The sequence below is a fragment of the Pinus tabuliformis genome, chromosome 2_2 (assembly GCF_031772625.1).
Source record: "Pinus tabuliformis cultivar Carrire ecotype Pingquan chromosome 2_2, CPIR1, whole genome shotgun sequence".
Lineage (NCBI taxonomy): Eukaryota > Viridiplantae > Streptophyta > Pinopsida > Pinales > Pinaceae > Pinus > Pinus tabuliformis.
This window is the reverse complement of record NC_142300.1, coordinates 826851880-826879717: the sequence shown is the minus strand read 5'-3', so window position 1 is coordinate 826879717 and position 27838 is coordinate 826851880. Positions and strand designations below refer to the sequence as shown.

The following is a 27838-nucleotide window of genomic DNA, read 5'->3' as shown; positions in this document are numbered from 1 at the left end:
ATGATCGTCCGGTTTCACCGTTACGACTCCCTCCTGGATATAAAAAACTCTTGCCGAGTCCTTCGTTAGTTGAGAATCCAGCTGGCCCGCTCAAGTGGTCAGCTGAAGCGCCGGTCATTGAAGATGAACTAGCTGAATCCATACCCGATGAAAGTCAAAAGGTCGAGGCGGCAGTTGACCCGGTCTTGCCTTCAGAGGTTTTATCTTCGAATGATACAGTCACTGAGGAGAATAAGGATGACACCGTCCAAATTCTCTTCATCAACACAGACTCCGACGAACACGGGGGCAATCCACCCATTCCTTTATCGCAGGAAGGAAGTTCTTCAGAGCGATACCCGGCCGTTTACTCAGTCCCACCACCAAGCAACCTAGTTGTATCCTTCGACTGGAACCAACTAGGCAGACCCCGTTTGCCAGCAAGCATACCATTCCGAATTATCGTCCAAATATACAGAATGGTCATGGCTGGCACCATCATTGATGAGGGGGCATCTGTGAGTATCCTTTCCTCTACTGCTTGGAAAGCGCTTGGTTCGCCATCGCTTTTGCCTGAAATGAGAAATCTAACAGGCTTTGATAAAGGAACCAGTCGACCTTTAGGGATCCTCCCCAATGTGCCCATAACATTGAAAGGGAAGACCGTTCAAATGAGCGTGATGGTCGTTCAAGGACCCTTGGATTATAACCTACTCCTTGGACGAGACTATATTTATTGCATGGGAGCCATCGTCTCCTCACTCTTTAGAGTAATGTGTTTTCCGCACGAAGGAAGAGTGGTCAAGCTCGTGGACCAGCTTTAATTTCCCGGATCACGCATCGCAAATAGTCATATACCGTCTCTAAATGGTCTCTTCACGAAAGAAATGTCTCAACCCACGATCCGTCCTCCCGATGAGCGCGAGTAATTCAGAGGGATATGACTGGAACCCAGGGGGCATGCGTCCTGGTCTGCTTCGGCAGGAAAACTTTGGGTATAAGGTAGGTTTCCACGGGAGAATATGACTAGTCTGTACCCCGTCCGTGATTGGAAGAGGGGTTGTTCTAGAATAAGATTCTTTTGTCAAAGTTATGTGTTTGGCGCTCGTTGTCACTCACCTTTGTCTATCTCGGTAGACATAGCTGAAGAAGTGTTTTGTTTGCTGCGCAAATGAGACAATCTTTGGTAACCTGAAAGAGGTAGGCCTCTCCCGGTTAAACAAATGTTTTTCCTGCAAATTGAGGGGTAACCTTGAAACTCTATTTTATACTTGGGGGCATGCAAACCTTTTGGAATGCAAGCAAGGGGCGGCTATTTATTTTTTAAATTTTTAGGACCTCTAACCCTTTAAACTCGTAGGATTAGTCGTTTCTGAACTTGCATAAATAAAGGATGCGGGGCATAGCTTTGTAGGGCGCAAGCTCCATAAAAAATGGCATCTTACATGAGACATTCTTATCACATGACTGGATTATCGAGCAGTTTTAGCACATAGTTCATGCTCGTTAAAAAATAAACATAAGATCGAGCAAGTGTTTCAACCCGCGTTTAAGCTCGTTAAAAAATGAACTATCCTCCGGTAAATAACCACCGTGAATGTAACATTATCAGCCATTAAAGCCTTGGTCGTGTTTTCACCGTCACCTCCACTTTTCCATTGGCCGATCATTCACCTCCATATGATTGTTTACCCATTTTGAGGAATAGCTGCGAAGAGTGATTTCACTAGCCATCCTTGTGACACTGCCGTGCTTGGAAAATTCCAACCCTTACTTGGAATCAGCTGCTACCCATTTTATCACTCGTTCCTCAAAAGACGAGTCTTCTTTAAGCTCTTTTCATCTGACTCGTAAAATATGAAAAGATTGCCGAGTTTTGGCCTTCCAGCTCGTTAAAGCGACCGGAAGAGCTATCCCTCCTCTAGATTTTAATTTTTTTGGACCTGAGGGATTATTGCACAAAAAGATCGAGCGCTTGTTTTGTTCGGCTCGTTAAAACTATCGAAAATTCATCCCTTCTATATTGTTTTATAATTTTTCGGACTTAAGGGATTAGATGACGAAAAAGGACTTCCGGAGTTAACTTTACGTACCTTTTCAGACTCTCTAAAAATGAAAAGGACCGAGTTATCTTTGTCGTTAGACTCGTTAAAAATATTAATAGCGACAAACTTGTCTTTAGACGAGAACGAGTTTCACTATCGCTAGGCTCGTTAAAACATAGCGATGGGTTTGCCCGAAGGGCAAATTATAGAACAAGCATATGTTATCCTCCTCAAGCTTGACAAAAATAAAGAGGTACTGGTCAGCAATGACTGGGGAAAAATTGGGAAGAAACTCAAAGAACCTTTATTGGTAGCAAGTCGCTCTTGAACATGACACTTCCACTTCGTGCCTGAGTCGGGTTGGGTTGTTTCATTCACCAGTCACATCACCATGGTCTCGCCATACCATCCACCTTTGGGGTAAATGCTACCAATCCATCATATAAGTGTCGCCGATATGTTCAAGAGAAGTCATCCAGAGAAGTCAACCGTGTCCCATCCACTACCATACATTATACTTCATTCTTTCATGACCGCCACCCTGAACCATATATCATCAGATCGTTTTCACCTCCATCAAAATCATTTGCTCCGTTCCATGTCATTGATGTGGGATACATCAAGGCCCTCCTTTGACGGATCGCTTCTTGTCGACATCAGCTCATTATCCAAGAAATTGATCTAGGAACACCCCCTTCAGTACTTTGAAGCTTGCATGCCTCAATGGCAAGTTTCTCACTTCCGGCGACAGGTATACATCAATGACCTTCGACCGAAAGATTTTGCGTGGTGTTCGACGTCAAGTCCTTTATTCACACCGCGTGAATTGTACTGCAGTACCTTGAGGGTCATTATCATTATCGGTGATTCCTCTCGCGCTTGTTAACAGTTTACATCATTGACTGGTAATCAAGCGATGTCTTTCCATGTTCGACTTCAAAACATTTCTCACATGGATCGACTTGTACTTAGAGTGAAGATCGGACGAGATTGAAGACCCCGGATCTAGTTTCATCCATCCGGGCTGCGATATATATTCAGGAAAAATAAGGACATTGACATGTACAGCATTGCAGAACAGATAATCATCCTACCAAAAGGATGATGATTTCATCAGAATCATCAGTCTACCATCAAACGATTGACTGTCCTATGTACATAAAAATGAATTTAGAAAGCTGAGCATGGGAATGCCCGACTCAGCCAGATCATGAAAACAGTATGAAAAATAATGTATTGTATTGTATCTTATTACAGGTCTCCTCCCAGCATTGAATGAACTTCGGATCCTCCTAATAAAGCATTTCACCCGATAAACGGCCTCATACTTTAGGGGGAAACTGTTATAGACATTTTTGTGCCTTACAGCTATAAGCATGAAATGTCCATAATCCAAGGGATCCAAAGTCCCTAAAAGTGTTGTTCCTGCCCCTAAAGGAACAAGTTCAACCAATGACAGCTTCTCCCAGAAGTTCTCCACCAAAAACCACTCAGAACTAGTCAAATCAGGATCAATTCAGAAGCTCCACTAGCTACCTGCGTTGCAAAGCACCCAAATACACTGGCTAGGTGCGTTGCAACGCACTTGAATGCACTACCCAGGTGCGTTGAGCGGGAAATGACAAGTGGCAGAGTCATTCAACGAGGTGGAAAGACCATGGAAGCTTCCAGAATCTTCTCCAATGACACTTGCCTCACTGAATTCGACCAAGTGATGAGTAAGAGGCTCTCAGCCTCCAAGTGGAAGCAAGAACTGACAGAGAGAAGCCACAAGTCAAAACATAAGCTGACTCATCCTCTCTGCTTACATCTATATATGGATCCCTCATCCCAGAGATCCGGAGGCTGGAATTTTGTACTTTGCAGAGAATTGTTGTTGGTTTGAGATTGAGATTAGTACATTGGGTGATTTATGCTTTGTTGGAGGAGAGGAAGGGATTTCTTTGCTGGGAGGTAGATGCTGGATCGGGACTCACTTGGTTGTATCTCCTCTTGGACTTTCTTATCATATCAATAAAATTATTTGAGTTTCTCCTACATGCTGTGTATCAATGATGCTTTGTTATATTTGCATGTTTAGCTTAATCTGATCCTGAGCTTTTTATGAATGTATATCTATATCTTCATGTAGTTTCTCTCTTCTGTGATCTTGCAGGAATTCGGTGAAGCTGGGCCGGTAAGGGAGCAGGGAGCTGGGAGCTATTGAAGAGAGGATCGATTGGATCAACAAACTAGCGAAAGACACAGGTTAGTTACATCCTTTCTCCTCATTTACATCTCATAAAGAAGAATACTCAAGTAGTTTTCCTTGTTTGTTGCTAAGGCACTATCACACCTTAGAGTGGGATAGGGGCGTTCTGAATAGATACTTTTCCCAACAACAAGATATGAGATGCAATCCTATTCTGTAACTCAACTGTTATCTGCTCCAACGCAGAGACTCTGTTCTTGCTCTCAGTAATCTCTTGTATTAGAGCCTTATTCTCCTTTTCAACTTGAATCAACTCAGGAGTTTGAACATGTTTGCCTCTAGGTATCTTTAACTGTCGCCTTAACTCCTGGTTCTCTTGTTGAGTGGCCTATAAAACAACTGCTATTGTTGCCTTGTCCTTGGGATCTACCCCCATCTTCATGATCAAATCTTTATAGGTCTCCTTCTGTAGAAAAATTGCCCGAGACTTGATCTTCTCCATCTTCACCTTGTTGGAGATCTTCTCTATATAATTTTGGGCTCGGTCGATGGTCATCAGGTTCTTATTAAGGTCATTATACAACATTTCTCCAACCTTCCTATGTAAGTTGACTTTATCCGCCAAGGGGACACTAGTTAAATCTAAAGAAACATCCAAGTCCTAGAACTGAGGGCCAGAAGGCAGGGTTTGTATTGAGGGATGTTGCAATCTTATCTTCATCTCTTCTTTCTCCAAGTCCATTGTTGTTAGTACTCTGGTGTGATGAGGAGTTATCTTAGAGGCCATTTCCTGGTGCAACTTTTCCTTTGCTTTCCTGTTTTTTACTTGGATGGCCTTTCCTAGTGACCAACTTGTTCTTGCAGCATAAAGACTATCCTCTGATTCTGGGACAACTACCTCAATTGAGGATGTTGATGAAGCAACTCGGGGTATTTCTAGATTGATATGGAAACCTAGGTTGTCATACACTAGTGTTTCTTGTTGTATAGCATGTTCGTTCCTGCTCCAGTCCTTGTCCCTGTTCAGACGCTTGACTTCTTGCCTTTTTATGAACATGTTCCTCCTCCATGTCAGTTGTCCCTGATGAGTTAGCAATACTCTTTTGTGTTTTGTTCATGTTGACTGGGGATTTGGTCTCCATCTTTGTATTAAGAGGCCAAGAATCAAAGTTAGCTTTCCATTCAACCTCGGGCTTAGGATCATGAATGTAAGTTGAGGATTTAATATTTTCCTTTCTTCGAGCAAGGATTCCTCGGGGATCGTAATGCCAAATTTGTCCCTTTTCAAATTCCATGGCTTCAAGTAGGGCCTCAACTATTTTGAAGGCATGTCTGGTGCTTACCACAAAAGTGCCTACTAGTTGTCCTATTATAAAAATGTAGCCTTTCTTTGTCGGTAGGAAGTGGAGTAGTTCTACACTGAGGACTTGTCTGATGAAATTGAGGGTGATGATCCTCATAGGTAGGAATATCGATAGGTGATATGGAGGGATTTCACATCTGTAAACCCAAAATTTTGTGTAGTCCTCATAGAGGTGCCAGTCTCTAATGGCAACTTCCTCATTGATTTGGAGGAGATCCTTCTGCTCTGGGAAGATTCTGGGAGGTGGGACCCCGTGGATGATTTGGTAGGCAATGGCCATGAAAGATGAAATGAAATGAGAGTACCCACCCAAGCCAGGTCTTTTTCTCACTGAGATATTCCAGTCGAAGACTGAATTTTTCTCTTTGTTAGGGGAAAACACATCAAGGTTAAGGCATTGAAACTCTTCGATGTGAGCATATAGGAACAAGTAGAACAACAAGGAGTAGTAGAGGAAATAAGAGGAGACCCAGAAATAACTGAGTTGGAAGCAAATGGTAGCTGAAAGATATCCCGGGATATTGAGTAAGCACCCAGGTTGTTTCATTTTATGCAAACATCCCAAAGTGGCCCTGTTTATTTTCAGGGAGGTATCTTCACCCATCAAACAAGCAATTGTGGCTAAAATAGGTTGGACTGATGCCTGAAAGAGAGTTAATGGAAATTGATTTTCTACGGGTAGGCTTTGACCTCAAGAGTGAGGATTTATCCCATGAATGAATTTTGTTCCTCAGCTAAGAGCATTGCGAAATAGCCTGCTAAGGTAGCATCGGTGAATGTATGCATAGTGGAAGACTCAAGGAAAGTCAAAGCTCTTTGGATTAAGAGGGGTGTTACCTCGAGGATTATAACTCCTGAGGCAAAAACGAAGCAATTCTTATCCTTTTGATAGGATTCAGCCAGCCAAGATATAAACTTGAGGAAGAGGTGAACTGGAGGAGAAATTTGGTAATACAGTCTCAAGTTAACAACCCTAAAAAGGTCCTCATTTCTTACATGGTAGGCAAACATCTCATAGTGGAGGTCCGCAAGTGGGAAGGGATAGGCAAGGTTAGCTATTTGGATCTCGGTGTTCATTAAAGGTCCGACACCAATGATTTTAACCTCATGGGTGTTGGGAGTTGCATGTGTCACGTGTTTCATTTCTCTGACTAAAACAAAAGTGAAAAACAAGGAGGTCAGGGTGTCGAGTTACCTAGAGCTCGTAGAGAAGACTGGAAATGAATTTGGGAGGTGTCCTCGACCTTTGGGAGTGTGCAGAGAGGTGAATCCTGCACAGTGGTCCAGGCGGAATGTTCTTTTATTGAGACTGAATAATTGTTGTCGGGTAGTAATTTTAGGGCTTCCAGGATTTATGTGAAGGAAAGAGACAATTGCACAGGTGGCGAAGTTAGGAGTGGGCGTAGGAAGGAACGTGGCATTCAGGGATTGGTTTGGGATGACAGAGGATAGGCTCCAGGGGAGCGAACGGGCCATCAATTTACCTATACCATTTACCTTTTACCTATTTCCTTCAATATCATCAAGCCAATGGGTGAGGCCCATCTAGCAAATGGTCCCTACCCTATTATGGTGGGCTACGCCATGGATAGTATGCACCCTATGTCAGGTGCCAGAATTGATCACGGTCATTGGATGGGTGCTGACCTTTCAATGTCGGGGGCCACTCTGCCACTAACTCTAGTGCATGTGTGTTGCTAGAGTTGATGCGAACAATCGCAAGGTTTAGGTGGAGGGTGCCCTGAACATGGAGTTGCACGCCCTTTAATAATGAATTGAACATTTGAAAAATTAATTTGAATGCTTTAAATTATTTAATTCCACTACAAACCTTGCCCTCCTCTCAACCCGACATATGGTAACATGGGGTATAAGCATCGAAGAATGGATCTTCTTTACCAATTTTTAAGTCTTACATATCATTTCCATCCTCAGAAGGACCTTTGGAGAGATAGAGATAACAAGGACTATGGTTTGGCCTAAATCCACTAGAAGAGTGCTTGCTTCTTCCAATTTCTACTTGGTATATTTTCTTCCTCCCTTATTTTCCTCCACTCTTAAGATTTTCTATACTTTCAGTGGGTTGGTCCTTTCCCCTAATTAACCTCATGATATTGAAGGTTCCATAGGATTACCACATTTTCCTTTCCCTTTTATCATATCCTTTTATTGTATTCTTAGTTGGCTCTTAGATGTTCTTCTCCATGCATTGCTACAATCCTACCAAGGTTAAGGTATCTAATTCCATAACATCTTGCTCCATCTCTTATATTGAGTTGTCTTCTTCTAAATCATTTTGATTGTCTGAACCACTATGTTCTTTCTCTATTTTCCTCTGTTCCTAGGCCTCGAGAATTAATTTCAATCTTCTTGTATATTTAGGTTTGATGGCACTTCATCTTTGGGTCATTATTAGCCTCCAAGGTCACTGGTTTGTTTGGCTTCCTTCCTAATTTTTCTTGCTTGGAACTTTATTGAATCCATCCTTGTCTTACTCCTCTCTAAATTTGACTAGGGAGTTCCATGGGGAGTTCTCTCCATTCTTGGGACAATCCTTGAACAAATGACCACGATCATCACATCTCCTACACTTGAAGGGATGTATTCATGATCTGAAGTTTGGATCCACTCATCATCCTAGGAAGAGATAGTAATTGAGTCTAGAAGAGCTCTTGTTGCATTCATGGAGAAACTTATTCTTACATAGGATGTATAACACCCCATTTTTGTTACCCTTAACACTTTCACAAAGGTTCCAAGGTTGTGTCCTAGACTTTTCAAGATCTCTTTCTCCCAAAATTCCTAAGATAAGGAGTACATCTAAATCTAGACCAATTCCTCTGTGAAATCCCCCTTCTCTCGTGAGAACTTCTTGGTCTAATTCCTCAAGTGGATTCCTATCAAATTGAAGAAAAAAGATCCTTTAAATATCTGCACTCAATCCTCAGTGTATGCACATATCATATTGAAAAAGGCCTTTGATCATTGTAAATTGATTTGACATTTTGGTTTCCAATAGGTGCTCACCCATCCTATTAGGACTTTTTTAGAGAGACGAATGCCCATAAATTTTCCTGTTATAGCGTGATCCTCCAACCTACCACCCATTTCTTTCTTTGTCGAGGTAGACCTAAATCCCTTATCATTGTATCTTTGAATGATTTCCCTACCTCTAGAGCTCATGCCCCCACTATCTCCATTGGCACGTAGGCCTCTTCTACTACTATCTCCATTGGCCCATAAGCGTCTACCATCACTTAAAAATGTTGCTTAAACTTTTGATCTACTTTATATCTCAAATTCATCACCTACCCTATCTGTTGCCCCATGATCTACATATCACTCATTTATTATATTTAAATTTTTATAATTAATCATAATTTTAATCGAACGGTTAAAAAATAAAAAATAAAATCCCTTATAATTAATTAATAATAATTAATTAAAATATCCATTTCAAACATTGAATATTTCTAAACGCTAAAATAATATATATCTATTAGATTTATAACAACAACAAAAAATTATGTTTTAGTTATATTTGAAAGTCAAAATCTCCCCTAAGAAACAATTTCAACAAAGGATATAGTAATTTCAACCAACATTTCACATATACCAAATTTGGCCATATAAGAGAAAAAAAAAAAAGCGAAGTTAAATTTTGATTTGTTTTGATATAAACACAATACCGTGAGCGCGTGATGCATCCGTCGCAAAAATTTGGTAATTATTCGGCGGCTTTTAAAAAACTCTTCCTCATATATTCCAAAATACCAACCACCATGATCTCTTTTAATCTATACATAAAATATATTAATTTAATATTTATGCTTTATATGATTCTGAAAGTGGAAGACTAAATAAAATATTAATTTAATATTGTGCTTAGTGGAAGACACAATAAAATAAAGTTGCTTTTTTCTATCAATAAATGGGAAGATTCAATGTAACCGCATCATCATTATTGAATTTAAAATTTATAGTGCCACGCTCATAATAAATGAAACTGTTTCCCATCTAATATATTTTGGAAGATTCATTGGAGTCACATTCTGCCCAAAATAAATAATTAATAATATTAAAGAATATTCAATTAATATATATATATATATATATATATAAACTGTTTCCCATAGAATATATTTTGGAGATTTATTGGACTCACATTCTGCCAAATATAAATATAAGTAATTAATAATATTAAACCATATTCACTTAATTTTTTATATATAAAATATGTAAAATAGTTATTATTAAAATAAAAAATCAAATAATTTTTTTTTATATATTTAAAATGTTGTTTTATTAAAATAATAGAAAAAATATATTTTTATTTCTATTTTTTTAATTTATAGGAAGAAAGTTTTCATGTTTTCACAGTGGTTTTAAAAGATAGTTTGGATTTTGTAGATTAGTGTTGGGTGTTAGATTGGTATTCTTTTAGATTTTAAATTTATTTTTGATTCTGTTAAAGACATGTATCTTTTTTTTATTCATTTGCTTGTAGTTTTTACTAGTAGATATTGGCTAATCTCATTAGAAAAGGCGTGTGGTCTTGGTTTTTGGTGTTTTTTTTTTTATTCCAATGCTAACACATAAGTGTCGGGAGTAGAGGCTCATAGGGTGGCTCCAATGCCAAAGCCAAAGCTCAATCCTCAAAATGGCAAGAAGACTCTTCCTCATATTAAGAAGGAAATCAGAGATGAAGAGGAGGAAATTGTTAATGATAGAGAATGTCACTTAGACTTAGAAAAATTTTCCACGATAGCTTACTAGGTGCACTCAATAGACAAAACATTATTTACATGCTATTGATTAAGAATAAGAAGGAAATCAGAGAGGAAGAGGAGGAAATTGTTAATGATAGAGAATATCACTTAGACTTAGAAAAAATTGCCACGCTGAATGGGTACACTCAATAGACAAAACCACTATTTACATACTATTGATCTCTATGACAGATAAAGTTTCTTCTAGGACCTTCTAGGAAAGGTCCTCGTTGAAAAGAATGGCACCAAAGATGAAATTTTGTTGCATATATATATAAAATACAACTTGAGCACAAGAAGATGGAGTGAGCACAAGAAGATGGAGTGGTGCTTGGCTCAAATAGAAATTTCCATTTTGCATGGGAAATGACCTACACCACTTGACAACATTATTGATCCTATTCCCATTGAAGTCTCAACCTCTTCTTGATTTTCTAAATATTTTATTATAGCTTTTACTTTCTGTTTTCTAGTATGTAAAACAATATATGGAAATAGATGTATGGTTATTTCTTATTCCTATTAAGTTATAATATGCATGCACCATAACCATAAGTTATAATATGTATGCACCATAATCATATTGGTTGTTTTTAGAATTTTGGACAAAGCTTTTCTATTGGCTAGTTTGTTGAGTGTGTAGACTAAAGGCAAATAAATTTTAACTTAATATATATCTTTTATATATATTTTTAATGTTATAATATAAATAATGGTAAATATTTATGTATTTCATTCATATTTAAAATATATAACATTTTTCAAAATAGAAAATAAAGAAGGTAGTATTTTTTTAAATGGTAGTATTTTTTTTAAATGGTAGTATTTTTTTAAGTATAATTATATTACGATAATAATATAAATTACAGCATAAGCAGATAGGCTATAGCGACATGGCTGTGCCAAGAGTTTAAAAAGACAAACGATGCCACAGAGGTTTTTGTGTTCCATTAACATTGCAGTACGTAAAAGAACTTAATATCCTGGCTATAGTTGGGCTGCTGATGGCTGAGAGTCTTAATACACGCCAGAATCGAAATTCAAAGAATCCAGAAGGCAGGAGCATATCGATTTGGATGATTTTCGATCATGTAGATTTCAGAGATGTTTCTATGATGGTGTTGGGCACCTTGGGTTCAATTGTTGATGGATTAGCAGTCGCTGGTGTTTTTGTTATCATGAGTGGATTAATAAATACTCTTGGATCTCACCCTCCACCTGTGAAGTATGAAGATTTCGTGCATAGAATGAACAAGGTGAAATTGAAATTATATTCCATTGTTTTTTGAAGCCTTAATTTGTTACTGGTTAATTTTTAATATAAAAATGTGGTCAATATGCAGGAAATCGTACCTTATCTGTATCTGGCAGCCGGAGCATTCATTGCAGCGTTTTTAGGTACTGTTTCTAAAATTTTCTTAATGTTACTAGGTATGATAGAATTTAAAGTCATTAATTGAACACTCGGCGTGTTTTTCAGAGGGTTTCTGCTGGACAAGGACCGGAGAAAGACAGGCATCTGCACTGCGCAGAAAGTATTTGAGAGCGTTCTCCGGCAGGACGACCGGTTTTTCGATACCAGAGGCACACATATTGCCGAGGTGGTTAACACTGTTTACAACGATACCCTCGTCATTCAGGACGCCTTGGGTGAAAAGGTTAGTTACAAAACTGCAGGTTTAATGATAATACTATCAACAATTACTGATATTCACGGGATTCAACTATTGTGAGTCTTTCAGGTTCCGAATTTCATTATAAATTTGTCGACTTTCATTGCTACCTATGCGGTCAGTTTCTATTTGTCATGGAGGATGGCGTCGGTGACAATGCCACTAGCCAGTGTACTGATTGCAGCAGGAATGCTATACGGTCGAACGCTGATAAGGATAGCAAGAAAGATGCAGGCCGAATATAAGGAGTCCAGTATAATTGCAGAAGAAACAATTTCTGCTATTAGAACTGTTTATTCTTTGGTTGGAGAAGAAAAGGCCATAGCCAAATTTTCATCATCACTTGTTGGAACAGTAAAGCTTGGACTTAAACAAGGTCTGGCAAAGGGACTTTCCATCGGTGGCAACAGATCAGTAGTTTTTGTGTTGTGGGCATTCATGTCCTGGTATGGAAGCCGATTGGTAATAAATCATTCAGCCAGCGGAGGAAGAATCGTCAGTGCAGGATACTGCATTATTCTCGGTGGACTGTAAGGCATATTAGGTTTATTCGTCTATGTTTCATTATTATGACTGGTATTTTAAATCTGTGTTTAATTAACTAGTGTTTTGAGTATCTGAGATTTATAGATATCTAAGTCGTCATATCTGTTTTTAGCATGGCTGGACCACAAAATTTCTTACTTTAACAGCCCTATCAGCCCTATCAGTATCTACTCTACCTGATTATTTATGATTAAAACGCCCTATCATTATCTACTCTACCCCAATTATTTAACTAATTTATCCTGTTGCTATCAGGTCTCTCGCTAGCGCGCTTTCAAATTTAAAGTACTTATCTGAGGCAGGGGTCGCCGCCTTTCGCATATTTGAGATGATTGAGAAAGTACCAGAGATCGATTCAGAGGATGTGAGAGGGAAGGTATTGGAAACGATCTCAGGGGAGGTCCAGTTTCGGACCGTTGAATTTGCTTATCCATCCGGACCAAAAAGCATTATATTTAACAAATTTTGCCTCACTATTCCGGCACGCAAAACAGTGGCTCTAGTAGGCGCCAGTGGATCTGGAAAATCAACAGCCATTGCATTATTAGAACGGTTCTACGATCCAATTGGAGGAGAGATTCTGCTGGACGGAGAGAATATTAAGAGCCTGCAACTGAAATGGCTCCGTAGCCAATTGGGGCTAGTTAATCAAGAGCCCGCTCTGTTCGCTGCTTCCATTCGCGAGAATATGTTATTTGGAAAGTGGGATGCAACAATGGATGAAATTATCAGTGTTGCAAAGGACGCCAATACCCACACCTTCATCACCCAACTGCCAAAAGGCTATGACACACAGGTTCTTTCTTTATATCAAACGATAGTTTTTTTCTTTTTAAACTCAGTGGGAGAACAAAATTCTTTGTATTATAATTATTCAAAGTTTGTTTTTTTTCTTTTAATTAAAATAATAATTTATTTGTAAGGTCATTATTCAATGATACATTAAATTGGTGTATGGGAAGATTTATATCCACTCTAAATTAATATATGATATTTTTTGTTTGTGGAATAAGGGATTTATCTCTATATTATTTGATCTTTAAAATATACGAGTGGCATGTTGACTTATTGTGATAAGGTTACTCTCCAAATAAAATTGGTATATGAGATCTCTTATTTCATATGAGATAAGGGCCTCACTTCCACATAATTATTTCACCTCTAAAATTTATGAGATTGACCCCTAAAATTTATGAGGGACATGTTGACCTTTTATATAAAGCAAGAAGAATAAGCAACCCTAAGATAGAGCTCTCTTGTAAATTTTTGGAGGTCTTCACTCTTACTAAGTCATAAGTTATTGCTATATAAAGATTGTGAGGTACAACCCTAAGATAGAGCTCCCTTGTAAATTTTGGGAGGTTTTCACTCTTACTAAGTCATAAGTTATTGCTATATAAAGATTGTGAGGTTTTAGACATACTCTTGGTATTTAGATATTCTAATGACAATGACTATCCAACAAATCACACATTCACCATGATTACTTTTTTTTTAATTGTAGATACCTTATGCTATCCCCTTTCTCCTTTGAATTTGAACTTACTACTTACAAAGAAGCAGATAAACAAATTTATGTAAAAAATGTTCACTACTACCTATACTATATAATATTGAATACTCTAATAAATAATTTATAAATTATAAAATTTACACAAACAATATATTTAATATTCTATACATTATTCAATGTAACATTTAAATTTTATTTAATTGAAAATTTAAATTAAATAACAAATCTAATTGTTGTTGAAGAATTCTGGAATAGAATTAAGTAGTTTTTGTGATTCGTTCAACATTTCAGATGGTAACTCTCTCTATCATCATCTATCAAACTTTATTTAATTGAAGATTTAAATTAAATAACAAATCTAATTGTTGTTGAAGATTTCTGGAATAGAATTATGTAGTTTTTATGATTCATTCAACATTTAAGATGGTAACTCTCTCTATCAGCGATCATAGCTAAGCTATCTGGTCACTAAGTTATGTGGTTGTTGATGTAGATAGTGTTACCATCCTAAACGTTGGACGGATCATTTACCATCACTAACTGGTCACTAATAAAGATCACAAAAACTACACAATTTTATCTAAAAAATTTCAACAATATGAATAATTATAAAAATCTCCAATCACTTATAACAAATTTAATTATTTATACATCCTTCAATTCTGTATAATTAAGTAATACTCATCAAAACTCCAAAATTCAATCTTAAAGTAAGAGGATTGATGATGTGTGATCAATATATACTAAATATATTAAGTGTGGTTTTTTTTTTTTTTTTTTTCAAAAGGTGGAAAAACCTATCAAACTCAGTTTGTCAAACCAACATTGAGGACAGCCATCTCTGGCTGCTATCCGCGAATGTCAGTTGACACATCACTGTTATCAAGGAAAACCACGCCACCTAAAATAACCCGCTGGTGGTCCGTAAGGGAGCAGACTTTCACTCCTGCCAGATGCCTCTGGGTCTTGGGCCGTTAACCTGTTTCCTTACGTCCGAGGAAGACGGGCTCTTAGCCAAGCAGAAGCAGTTTTAGGGCATACTCCAGGCCCAATATTAAGTGTGGTTATGGTGATCATGGTAACCTTTTCCTCAAATATTAGATAAATAAAATAAAATAAAATTTGTGTATTTATAATCATGATACCATTTTATTCCAAGATTTCTCAATTTCTACTTAATCATTTTGTTTTTAATGGAACCCCACTCTAACGATGGTACAACCAAAATACAGGTAGGAGAAGGCGGGATTCAGATGTCAGGAGGCCAAAAGCAGAGAATAGCCATAGCTAGGGCGTTGCTGAAAAACCCTTCCATCCTGCTTTTAAACGAGGCTACAAGTGCTCTAGATGCAGAATCAGAGAAAAGTGTTCAAGATGCCCTTGGTATAGCTTCTATAGGACGCACAACGCTGATTGTGGCCCATCGTCTCTCCACAATTCAAGGCGCTGATAAAATTGCAGTGATGAAAAATGGTGAAGTCATTGAATTCGGCGGACATCAAGAACTGATTCTGAAACCAAATGGAACATATGCAGCTTTGGTGCAAATACAGGAGAAAACCCCAGCAGAGGAGACCATTGATCTTAACACATTATCTGGAATATCTAGCCAGAGGCAAAGCTCAGATGGGAAACTCTGTGCTTCAAATCGCTTTGAGGGTTGCATATCTGGCTTGGAACGAGAAGAACAAAAAGTTAATTCAGGGACCAAATCAGGGAGATCTCCTTCCTTCCGCAGGTTGCTTGCATGGAATGTTATCTATAGTTTAACATTCTTACTGTTCATGGCAGGTAAGATCCTTGGTTGGGGATCGCGTTCCCTTCTGGTGGAGTGTCTCTCCGGAGTAATTATAGCTGCGTCTCTGGGATTAGTCGTAGCGTGGCAACTTGCTATTGCGTTGATCGCTGCACAGCCCCTCATGGTGGTTTGTTTCTACATTCGAAGAGTTCTCCTCAAAAGGGTTTCGCGTAAGTCAATTAAAGCTGAGGATCAAGGCAGCCAAGTGGCCTTAGAATGTGTCACCCATCATAGAACCATAGCAGCCTTTTGCTCTCAGGGGAGAATCATTCAGTTATTTGACTCCACACAGGAAGGCCCACGCAGAGAGATCAATAGACAGTCATGGTACGCAGGATTGGCCCTGGGAACATCTAGGTTTTTCGAAATATGCTATTCGCCACTTGAGTTTTGGTATGGAGGGAAGCTTATTAGTCACGGATGTATCAGTTTCCATGACTTTTTATTAAACCACTTTGTTTTCGCAAGAATGGGTCGAATGATAGCGGATGCAGGAAGTATGACTTCTGACCTGGCCAAAGGATCTGATGCCGTTACATCTGTGTTTGAAATTTGGGACAGAAATATATAAACCCAGATGACCATAAAGAAACTAAGCCTTATAAAATCCAAGGCACTGTAGAGGCGAGGAATGTAGATTTTGTTTATCCAGCTCGCCCAAACGCCATGATCTTGAGAGATTTCTGTCTCAGAATCGATGCAGAGAGCAGCTTAGCATTAGTTGGAAGGAGCGGGTCTGGTAAGTCCACCATCATTGGACTGATAGAGAGATTCTACGATCCCCTGAAATGGGTTTTACTAATTGATGGGCAAGATATCAGGAGCTTTAATTTGAGGTCTCTGAGACAGCACATAGCCCTCGTAGGTCAGGAGCCAACTCTATTTGCAAGCACCATCAGAGAGAACATTGCTTATGGTAAAGAGAACGCAACAGAAACTGAGATAGTAGAGGCTGCAAAGGCTGCCAATGCCCACGAATTTATTTCGTAAGAAGACTCAAATAAATCCCCTGACCTTGTACATTTTGTTTTTCAAACATTGGAAAATTTCAGTGGAAAATTTGGTGAGAAATTTGTATTCCAACCAGGATTTTTTTTTCCTTTCCTTCATAATGTATGAGTTGTTTCACAAACTTCTCCGAATTTACCAAACATAGTTTCCATGTGACACCTTATGAATCTTATTTTAAACTCCATGTTTTATTAACTTTTCTTAAACCTAAAGGGACAGTGTTTATTATAAATCCTCTTACTAAATTCAATGCAGGTTATCTTTTTCTCTTAACTTATAAATAAATAAGCCCTGTATCAACAACTTGTCAGACTTCTGGTTAAATTCCATGGTTGGTTAATGTTTCAGGGCATGAGGGATGGATATGAGACCTACACCGGGAACAGGGGAACTCAGTTGTCTGGAGGTCAGAAACAAAGAATAGCAATAGCGAGGGCAATTATAAAGAATCCAAGCATCTGGCTGTTGGACGAGGCAACCAGTGCTTTGGATAGTCATTCGGAGAAAGTAGTTCAAGAAGCACTAGATGGAGTCATGGTAGGAAGAACCAGCGTGGTTGTAGCTCATCGCCTGAGCACAATTCAGAATGCTGACTGTATAGCAGTGATTGAGAATGGGAAGGTTGTCGAACAAGGAAATCACTGTTCTCTGATCAGCATAGGCGTAGGAGGTGCATATTTTGGTCTGATTAAACTGCAGCAACCACATGAACCAATTATTCATCATGTAAGTTAAGATGCAATAACCCTCATACTCCTCATCACAAATTTGGCTAGTTACAAGCAGTGCTCAGTGCAGGGCACTCAGCCCTATAACCAAAATTGATATTTGAGTTGTTTCGCCGAATGGTGATGATTGGAAGTAAAAGACATAAACCTTATAAGAGTAATTATAAACCTTATTATTACTGCTTTTAATGTGAAAAATATCTTATCCGGAGGAAAATACCTTGTTACATGGATGCTGCAAAAACTGAATGGCATTGCAAATCTTCTTCTGTTCTACTTGAGGATGGAAACAAACTTATATTTTCATTAACAACCCAGTAAAGTATGTATTTTAAATTTCATTATATTTTATTTTTATACAGTAATTTTTTTTCTTTGCTTTCGTTTTTGTTTTTATAATATCTCACAAGATTAACAAAGATAATGGTGTTAATGTCACACTTATTTTATTGGGAACTGATTATGTTGACTAATCTTTATTTTGGGAACTTGTGATTAATGTCTACTCAAAATAATGGTAAAGGTTTGAAAGTTTATTAAGTCTTGCTTATTTTGATGTAATGGAAAACCTCTACATGGTATCAGAGCTTTGGCCTAGGTTCAATTTCCCATTTGGGTTTGACTAAGAGTGTTGGAAAAAGTGTCACACTCGCCTCATTAGGAATTGATCTGATGGACTAACCAGCACCCTCAGAACTTGGAATTAATTGCCCACTCACTCAAAGTAATAGTAAGAATTTGAAAGTTTATTGGCCCAAAATGATGGAAAAAAATTATCATCAAACCATCTTAAACCTGAAATCAATTTGCCTCAAAAAAAAAAATAGTCCTTCTTTTTCAAATTTAAATTTAGTTCTTATTTTTAAATTTTTTGAGATGTCATTTAAAATTGGAATGAGGTATTCAATCAATTTAATAGTAAAATATAAAACCTTTGGTCAATGAAGTGTTTCCACTGCCTTGAGAATCCAAGAAATGTTATGTGATTGTTGTCTGTTTCTATTCCTTGTGTCTTGTTTGTTATATAGCTTTAAGTGGTCCAAAGGGTGAGAGTTTAAATGGTAAGACATAGGTCTTGCACTTTTGGAGGTATTTTTTTCACTCAGATTTAAATCTTCTATGAAATAGCTTTTGTTTAAAAAATAAGGGTTATAACTTTTAGTGATAATGTTTATTAAGATTTAAATTTTTTATAAAATAGTTTTTATTTGAAAAATAAAGAGTATAGTGCTAATGTGGGAGGTTTGATGAATCAAATTTAACTGTTATATATGTTTGCATTCAAATTTAAATTTCCAATAAAATAATTTCTTTGTATGAAAACAATTAAGGTTATAGTCATTTGATAATAGACTCATTCTCTCAAATCAATCATAAATATCTTATTCTCAAAATTTCAACTTACCTTTATATTTAAAAAAATACATATTTATTAATTTTTTAAGTTAAAAATTTTATATAATAAATTTAGCATAAAATTAACAGATAATTTATAAATTCTACCCAAATAAAAATCATAAAGCAAAGTAAAAAATTATACAGTAGTTAAAAAGATTGACTTCTCTTTTACCTTAGATACAAAGAATATACAATGGAGATATCTTTTGGAGCATAAATTTAGAGCTAACTTGATTGCAAACTCATATCCCATCTTTCATGGTGAGAGGAGGTAGACCTATATGATGATACAAAATATATAGATTGTATAATATATTAAATGTCCAATAACTAATTTATTTGCATAAAACTATGAAACCATGCAATTCTGGAAAATCTTAAACCATAAGCGACTCTTCGGTAACAAACGAACTTTTGATATGACAAGGAAACCAGCAACCTAAAATTCCTTGTGAGAACTATAGGTTCAAATAAACTTCATCTTCGTCTAAAATCTTTTAAATATAACCTGCACATGGAAATCAACAAGCCCTTCGTAATTAAAAAAAAAAAAATTATACATGATTTTATCTGCCACTTTACATGAATTACAAGCTTCCATAATTTGGGCTCAGAAAAAGGAACTCCTCGTCCCTGGACAAAAGAGAAACCATGGAAGTCAAGTATTGAATCTAGCATGTGATGTGATTTGCAATTATGGGAATTTTAATGAAATCTTCAAATAGTTTAGGTTTAATTTTTTAAAGTAGGTTGAATTAGTGTATTTTTTAGTTTTTAACTTGTTAAATATGTTATTTGTAATTAAACTTAAGGATTCAAAATATTTAATAAAAATGTTAATAATAATAATAATAATAATTTAAATATTTAATAAAAATTAATAATAATAATAATAATTTAAATTTTAAAGTTATAATAAGATAATTATAAAGTTTTTTATTTTTTTAAATTATGGTCAATTTGTAATTAGTTGCAGTAATTTAGACAAGGTTTAAGATCAAAATTTTCCAGCTACCATAACACCAACAATATATCCAAGAACCCTATGTCAATATACCAATAACTTATGACTTTATTTTTTTTAAATCATGGTGAATCTGAAATTAGTTGGAGTAATTTAGGCAAGGCTTAGAATCAAAGCTTTCGGGCCACTATGACTCCAAGAATATATCCAAGAGTCCATAAGTCAGATATGCCAATAACTTATAACTTAGCAAAAGCCGAGAGGTCACAACCTCATAGCAATGGAATCTATCCCAGGGGTCTTCTTCACATGTCCCTTCGAACTACTAACTTGAGTTAAGAAATCATTTTGTTTGTAGGATAAGAATCTCTTACCTTAATAAAAGATTATGGAGGTGTAGACATCATATTCACATTTCTTTTTTAAAATTGAATCCATTTTTCCCAAACATATATTTTGTATAATTAAAATATAGATATAAAATTAATCGGTTTAATTAAAAGGACAAAAAGACATAACTACATTGGAGATAAACCTCATCTTTTGATTTGTGACTATTATTAAAAAAAATAGAATATTTTGTGGGGTTAAATCCCACCATCCACCTAATAATTATTGATAATTAAAATGAAGTAATTGTCAATAATTAATAGATGGATGGTAGAGATTTAACCTTAAGGAATATCCATTGAATATTTTCAAAAGTAGTCAAAGATATAGAGTTAAGATTTATTTCAAAAGTAATTATGTCCTTTTTATTTTTCGATTTAATTAAAAAACGTTATAAAATTAAAATTAAATTATATATATATATATATATATATCCTACGAAAAACATAACTTTTAGATAAAATTTACATTTTGTATATGCATAAAAATGCACTCAAAAAAGGCTTGAAGAACCACATGCAAAGAAAAAAAAACTTAACCATGTAGTAGATCAACATCCAGTCCATAGACCGCAACTATATAAGATAGCCTATGATCATACATCATGCTATCCAGCATTTTATATACATCAAAATATCATCATTAAAGACCATAGAGAATAGTGTCTACCAAAAAGCTAAAAAGTCATCAAAACATGAGCATTTAATCTATGTTATGTGGGATGTCTAGTTGAAGGCCCTCTATCAAAGGTCTTTGGTATTATTTTAAAGTGTTCCCATTTAGCTGCTTATAGATTTTCCATAGTCCCAAAGTCTATGTAGCACTAGGCTTAGAGAGTGTGTTTATTGTGTGGTTTTGTTCCTTGTAATTATGTTGACAAAAAATTGATTAAATGAATGTTTAAGATGTAATACCTCCTTAAGAATGGGAATCAATGTGTGCATATGGCAATGCTAAATCTCATTAAACCAATTTATAATAATCATAAAATCACCAAAAATATGCAAAGTATGACATTATTTTTCGATAGCAAAACAAAGAATAAGCTTGAGACTAAGTAGTTATGTGTAGTTTTTTGTTCCTCTTATGAGGTCACTCTATAGCTTGTAAAAATGATTTTCATGGAGGTATAAAACAACCCCCCCTCGTAGTCTCCACCTTCTGAGGACGCACCATCAAAATATCCCCAAGGTTTAGATTTGTCAACATCTTCAACCATAATGTTTCGTGGGATATGGACAGTTACATTAGATGGGAAAATTACAAAATCAATAACTACTTTGGCAACCACCCGATCAAGAATGGATGATTTATCTTGAAATATGGCCATGTTTCTAGCATTCCAGATTCCCTGTCAAATTAGAGGTCTAATGTTTCTATTATGTTTAGGAGAGACATGTTCCCACCACACTTTCCAGATTTCCAAAAAAGATGCTCCATCCCAATATAAAGTACAACCAATTTTGTTCCTAATGGAGTTCCAACCTTCCACCATGAATGGAAAGGAGATGAAAAGGTGCTCCATTGTTTCCATTGTGTTTTCACACAACGCACACTAGTTGTGACCACTCATACACCGTCTTCGTAGAGTATCCCATGTCGGTGCTTTGTCTTCTAGCAAGCACCACAAGAATAAACGAGTTTTGGGGGGACTCTTAAGCATCCAAAGATTCTTCCATGACCAGGCCATAACATTCAGTTGTCTATCATTACGCAAGTACAAATAACTAGTTTTCGAGGTATATTCTCCAAAAGGGGAGTTTACCCAATAAAGTGTGTAATGCTCCTCCCTTAGATGCACATGAGTAGTATTTAGAGCAACAATATAATGTTTTTAATGTTCACGGTGCTTGATTGGAAAATTGAGATGAAAAGCATAGACCCATCCTTGTGCCCATATAGATGTACGATGGTGATCAACAACCTAGTTTAAAGTTTGTTTGCCATTTTCATTTAAGAAAAGTATCATATCACGGGGGAGATGATAATGTTCACAACCTACCCATGGATCCAACCCAATTCTCATATTTTCTCCAATACCCACTTTCTTTAACCACCGTGGAGGATAAATCTACTTTCCAGATAATGGAAATTGTTGGTCTCCTCTGGTCTGAAGGTTGAAGCCACTCTTCAAGAGAATTGGGGTAGATGTATTTCCCGTGGGAAATTGTTGTCCATAAACTATTTGTAGAGAGCAATCTCCAACCAATGTTAGTAGTTGGAGCCTTTGCAAAAGAAGGGATACTTTGTAAACCCCATCATCCTCAACCCTTAGGCAATGTGATTCTGTCCCATCTAACCCATGGAAAGACTTTTCCATATTTACTCCCCATCCACAAAAACCGATAGCATAATTTTCAAATGTAGTTCAACACACTAGATGAGATCCAGGATAGGGACATCCAAAAAATCGGAATAGCTTCCAACATTGTTTTGATGAGCACAAGTCCACCTACTCTGAATAGCCATTTGAAACACCAAATCTTAATTTTCTTTTCTATTTTTTTATTAGCCAAATCCAATAGTTCTTTCTGTAGTCATTTGGTTTTAGGTGAAACCCTAGGTATTTCAATCTGACATCAAAATTTAAAGTTTATAGAGGAAACATATTTTGATCATAAGTAGCTTCATCCCTCAAAAATTAATTAAGGGAAAGAGAATATTTCTGGACATTAACAAGCGTTCTAGTGGCCTTCTGAAATAGACGTAGCACTCCCTTAATAGTTTCAATATCTTTTCAAGAATCATTGTAGCAGAGTAAAACATCATCTACAAATAGTAGATAGGATATGGTCAGATCTTCAACCACCTGTGCCTTTCTAAGATCAACCCTTATTTTTGCTTCTGTAAGTAGCCTACTAAGGCTCTTAGCAACCAACAAAAATAATAGGGGGAAGAGAGGGAAGCCTTGCCTAATACCCCTCTGTGCATGAAAGAAAGTTGACGTAGATCCATTAATGAGAACAACAAATGGTATTGAAGTTAAACAACTCATCACCTAGTTGATGAAAGGCACTTTGAAACCCAAATGTGTGAGGATCATCGTAATATAACACATGTTGCTGCGATCATATGATTTTGAGAAATCTAACTTGATTATCAACCCCTTTCTCTGTTGTGTCATAAGGCTATGTAAACCTTCTTGAGAAACTCCTATAGCTTTAGGGATTTGATGATACTCCAGAAAATAAAACTTCTCTTTGAACACATTTTTGGATAGAATCGGATTCAACTTGTTTGCAATAATATTGGTAATAATTTTTTATATGCAGTTGCAAAAGAGAGATAGGTATAAAGTCATCAAAATACTAAGGATCATCATATTAGGAATGAGGGCAATGAAAGTGGAATTCAAAGTAGCAAAAATACGCTCGTTTGTTGTAAAACCTCTATCACCCTTAGAAGATCATTTCCCAGAATATCATAAATTCCCAAGAAGAACTCCATCAACCATCCATCTAGACTTGGAATTTTTTCTTTTTGGAAACTATGGAGCACTTTTTGTAACTTGGATTTAGATACAGGATCCATTGGATCCTGGTTATCCTCCTACTCTGCAAATTGACTGAAAGCTTGAGCTAATTAAATGGTCTCTGCAATGGATACTTCATGGGGGACATTGAATAGATTACTAAAATGATTCATTCCAAGAACAGATAGATCTATGAAAGAGGAAACTCTTCCCCCTTCTGATTTTTCCATAGCCCATATAGTGTTGTGAACTTTTCGACCCTTTGCAAATTTATGGTTTTTTTTGTATTACCATCACCACTTTGAAGCCAGATAACTTGAATTTTCTATCTCTGCATCTCATCTATTTCACCCAATATTTTGTTTCCTCTTCTAGATGGAAGATCCTTTGTTTAGCTTCCTCATAATGGTATCCCCCTCCTTCAAGGTCCTCCAAATGATCTAATTCATCCTCCACTTCTTTGAGGTTTCTTCATCACTTTGTTTCTTTTGGGTTAACCACATGACAATTGCTTTTTTCACCCTTTTCATATTCACAGCAAATTGTTCCACTATCGATTCTCCCAAATCAAGATTATAGGGAAACCAATTCTCAGTTACCAACTTATGAAAGGATCCATATTTTAACCATGAAAAAATAAATTTGAAAGGTCTTATGAGTTTGTTTTGATCCCCTCTTAATTCCAAGAAAATAAGATGATGGTTTGATTTTCCTCCAGCAGCTATCCATGGATGTAAAAAATGGAATCCTTTCCATGAGGGATTTATCCATTAAGAAGTAGTCAATCATTCTAGCAACCATGACATCACCTAGACGTCAATATCTCCATGTTGGCTTGCTTCTTATCGAATCCACATCACATAGCTTATGTTCCTCTAGGATATGTCTAAGTACTCTACCTGTGAATCCACATGAGCATGGGAACCCCAAATTTCAAAGGCCCCCAATGAGAAATTAAAATCACCTCCCACAACAAGATTTGTTTCTCACATATAATATCTCCTCATCATCCCATCCCAAAACAAAGACCTTTCTTGACATGGGCCATAAATTTTTATGACCTTGATTTCCTTTCCCAAATCAACAGACAAAAGATTAATTCCTAAAATCAAGTTGGAACTCCAAGAGCCTAAAACTTTTAGAGTTTTTTTATTCAGGCCTATGGCCAGGACCCCCAACCTACCTTTTGCTTCGGAAGCAATAAACCACAAACCAGGAAATAAGGATTCCAAAAGAATATTTATCATCTCCCCCTCCCCCAAAGTCTTGTAGAAAAATAACATCTAGATTAACCAAATTAACCAACCTCCTTAGGACCAATTTGTTTACTTCCCTAAAAGCCCCAACAATAGATATTTTTTTCGCGTTGTAACATCTTAGATGGCTTTGTGTTTCTCCCTAGACATGAAATATTTCCTACCCCACAAACATCCACTCATATTTACCGACATCATTTTCCCTAGACCTCCATTGCATCCCAATGTTTCCCCCTTAGCATTGTGAGGACAAAGATTATAGGGAGAGGAGGGAGCCAAGGTATCTAACCTAGCAGTAGAAGAAGTAGGGCTTGGAGATGGACAACAAATATGGGATGGGGGAATGGGAAATGAGTCCATAGATACAGAGTAAGAAGGAGAGGAGACCATATATGCATTAGCAGTTTGTGCCAACATCCTAGTACCCATATCAAGATATCTAAAAGAATTTATCAATTCTTTTACCAAGTGTGTGGGAGAGAAATTACCCGAAAGTGAGATTCCTAGATTGGACAAAGTTCCATATTGTATGCCTTGAAGCCTCGTATCACCCAGGTATCTATTTGTCACACCTTCATCTTTGAACTACGAACTAGGAGCCTCAGTTTAATCGATAGTTCATTTTTCTAGAAACCATTCTCTTAATGAAAAACCCCATTATTTCCCCCATCTGCATACCCCAACGACCGAAATTTACAATATAGGGTATATGACAAAACATATACCCAGGCTTGTGGCACCTACAACATCTAAAAGGGAAACCCTCATAGTCCAAATATTGGCAATGAGTATAGCCACTCTAAATTATATTCAACTATTCTAGAAAACCTTAACACGAGTTTAGGTTCACTAATACCCTCACCATCATCTTCCTACCATCAGTTAAAAAAACATATCTACGTCCAGGAAAGAGCCCAATTTTTTACCAATTCTTATGAAATTTTTGAATGCCCACAGTTGAGGCAGAAGGCTTGACATCCTTACCAAGACAAAGACAATTTCAACCTTCTCTCAGCTAGCATCAAACAAGTGGTTCTAGTTTACCACTCTACCAAAAATCCAGTTTACCACTTTAGACGACATAAATTCAAACATAAACCAATCATGAGTAAGAATACTAACCTTTGGGGCAACTTCCATGACACCTTTGTTGAATTTTTGTAGCTATGGTCAATCTTCATAATTTATATTTTATCCCTTGTAATGTATATTATGTAAGACATGTTTTCCACATCATTTTCATTGTTTAGCCCTTGAAAAAATTATTATAAGACATGTTCTTCATGTCAGTTTTAAAAGAGAAAATTTTGAATTTTGAATTTTGAATTTTTGGCTCCAAGATAGTCAAGTCTGCCCTCCCTCAAGTCAAGTTGGTCCTAGTGAAAAGCCACACCAATTCACGAAGGCAGAACACTATATAAAGGCATTCAACCTCCTCCCTAAAGGCACCATTTGACCTATCACAAGCAAGACATTTTTTGGGCATTCAAGCATAGGACAAGAAGGACAAGAAGGATGAAGATCATATCTCTCTCTCTCTCTCTCTCTCTCTCTCTCACACACACACACACACACACACACACACATCTCTCTCTCCAACTCACATGTCTGTTTCTGTGCAACATATTTTGTGCAAATTGGGAGGCCGAATTTTTGGGTTTCTGGACAATTTTTGGGAGGCAAAATTTCAGCCTAGGGCATATCAGATTGGATGAGTTGTAGAGAATATTGGAGGCTTGACTTAAGGTTTTCAACCAAGTTTGGCCATAAGAATTGTTGGTTAGTTTGACCTCATAGTTGGCTAGCAGCGTTTGATGTATCTCTTGTTTGAACTAAAGAATTTCTTTAAGAAAAAGGTTGTTTGGTTTTTCCCCTAAGTGGGTTTTCCCAAGGTAAATATCGTGTTCTCTTTTTGCATTGTGATATTTATTATGCTTATGGTTTTATGATTGAATTTGTGAAGTGTAATTGCTTAATGATAAACTGGAAGTATTAAAAGAAGAACTATATCATTAGAAGTAATTATCAGTATTTCAAAAATATGTGCTTATATTTATTTCACTTGAAAAATCAACAACCTCCCCATTCGTTTTGCCCCATTTTCTCAAATATTTAGTCGAGAAATGTCTACCTCTAACTCTTCCCACCACTACCTTTTAAGACATCGATAAATTTGTTCAACTACACATTTTCCTTGAGAACCAAGTTTTTGTTTGCCTCCTTGACCTTTGAGCATTTTCTTTTCTTTATTTTTCTACCTGTGCTAAAAGGGTCCTCTAGATCAGTTGTTTCACCTAGGATTTTTTCTTGATGGTGTTTTCCTATGCCTTTTTGAGTCGTTCTAGTTAGTTGCTCAGTTTTTTCTGTCTGGAGGGGGCTTGCTCCTTGTTCTACCCCCACTATTTCCTAAAGGGAGCCTGGTGTCGATCCATCATATGGTCAGGGCACCACTTCCTCACTTAAAACCCCTTTTCCTTCAACCCTACCTTCACTTTCAACAAAAACCCTTTACAGGAATTAGGAGGTATCTTCCAACTGTGCTTCAAATTTGAAGAGGCACGATTCCTAAAAACCATTTGGGGGAGAACTTAAGTGCTGAGATACAAGGGTAGAGCCAAAATTTTGAAAACCCTCATAAACCACCTTTGAACCATTCCCCTTTCCAAATTTTGGAATGTCACCAACAACCTATCTTCTAGTTACCCCCCAGCAAGAAACCCTAGATTAGCTTCATTCACCACG

General features: G+C 36.8%; 1 pseudogene; it reads left to right on the top strand.

The window, feature by feature from the left end:
* Window positions 1–11351: 11351 nt before the first annotated feature.
* Window positions 11352–17632, top strand: LOC149195530 (putative multidrug resistance protein; annotated as a pseudogene).
* Window positions 17633–27838: the final 10206 nt, after the last annotated feature.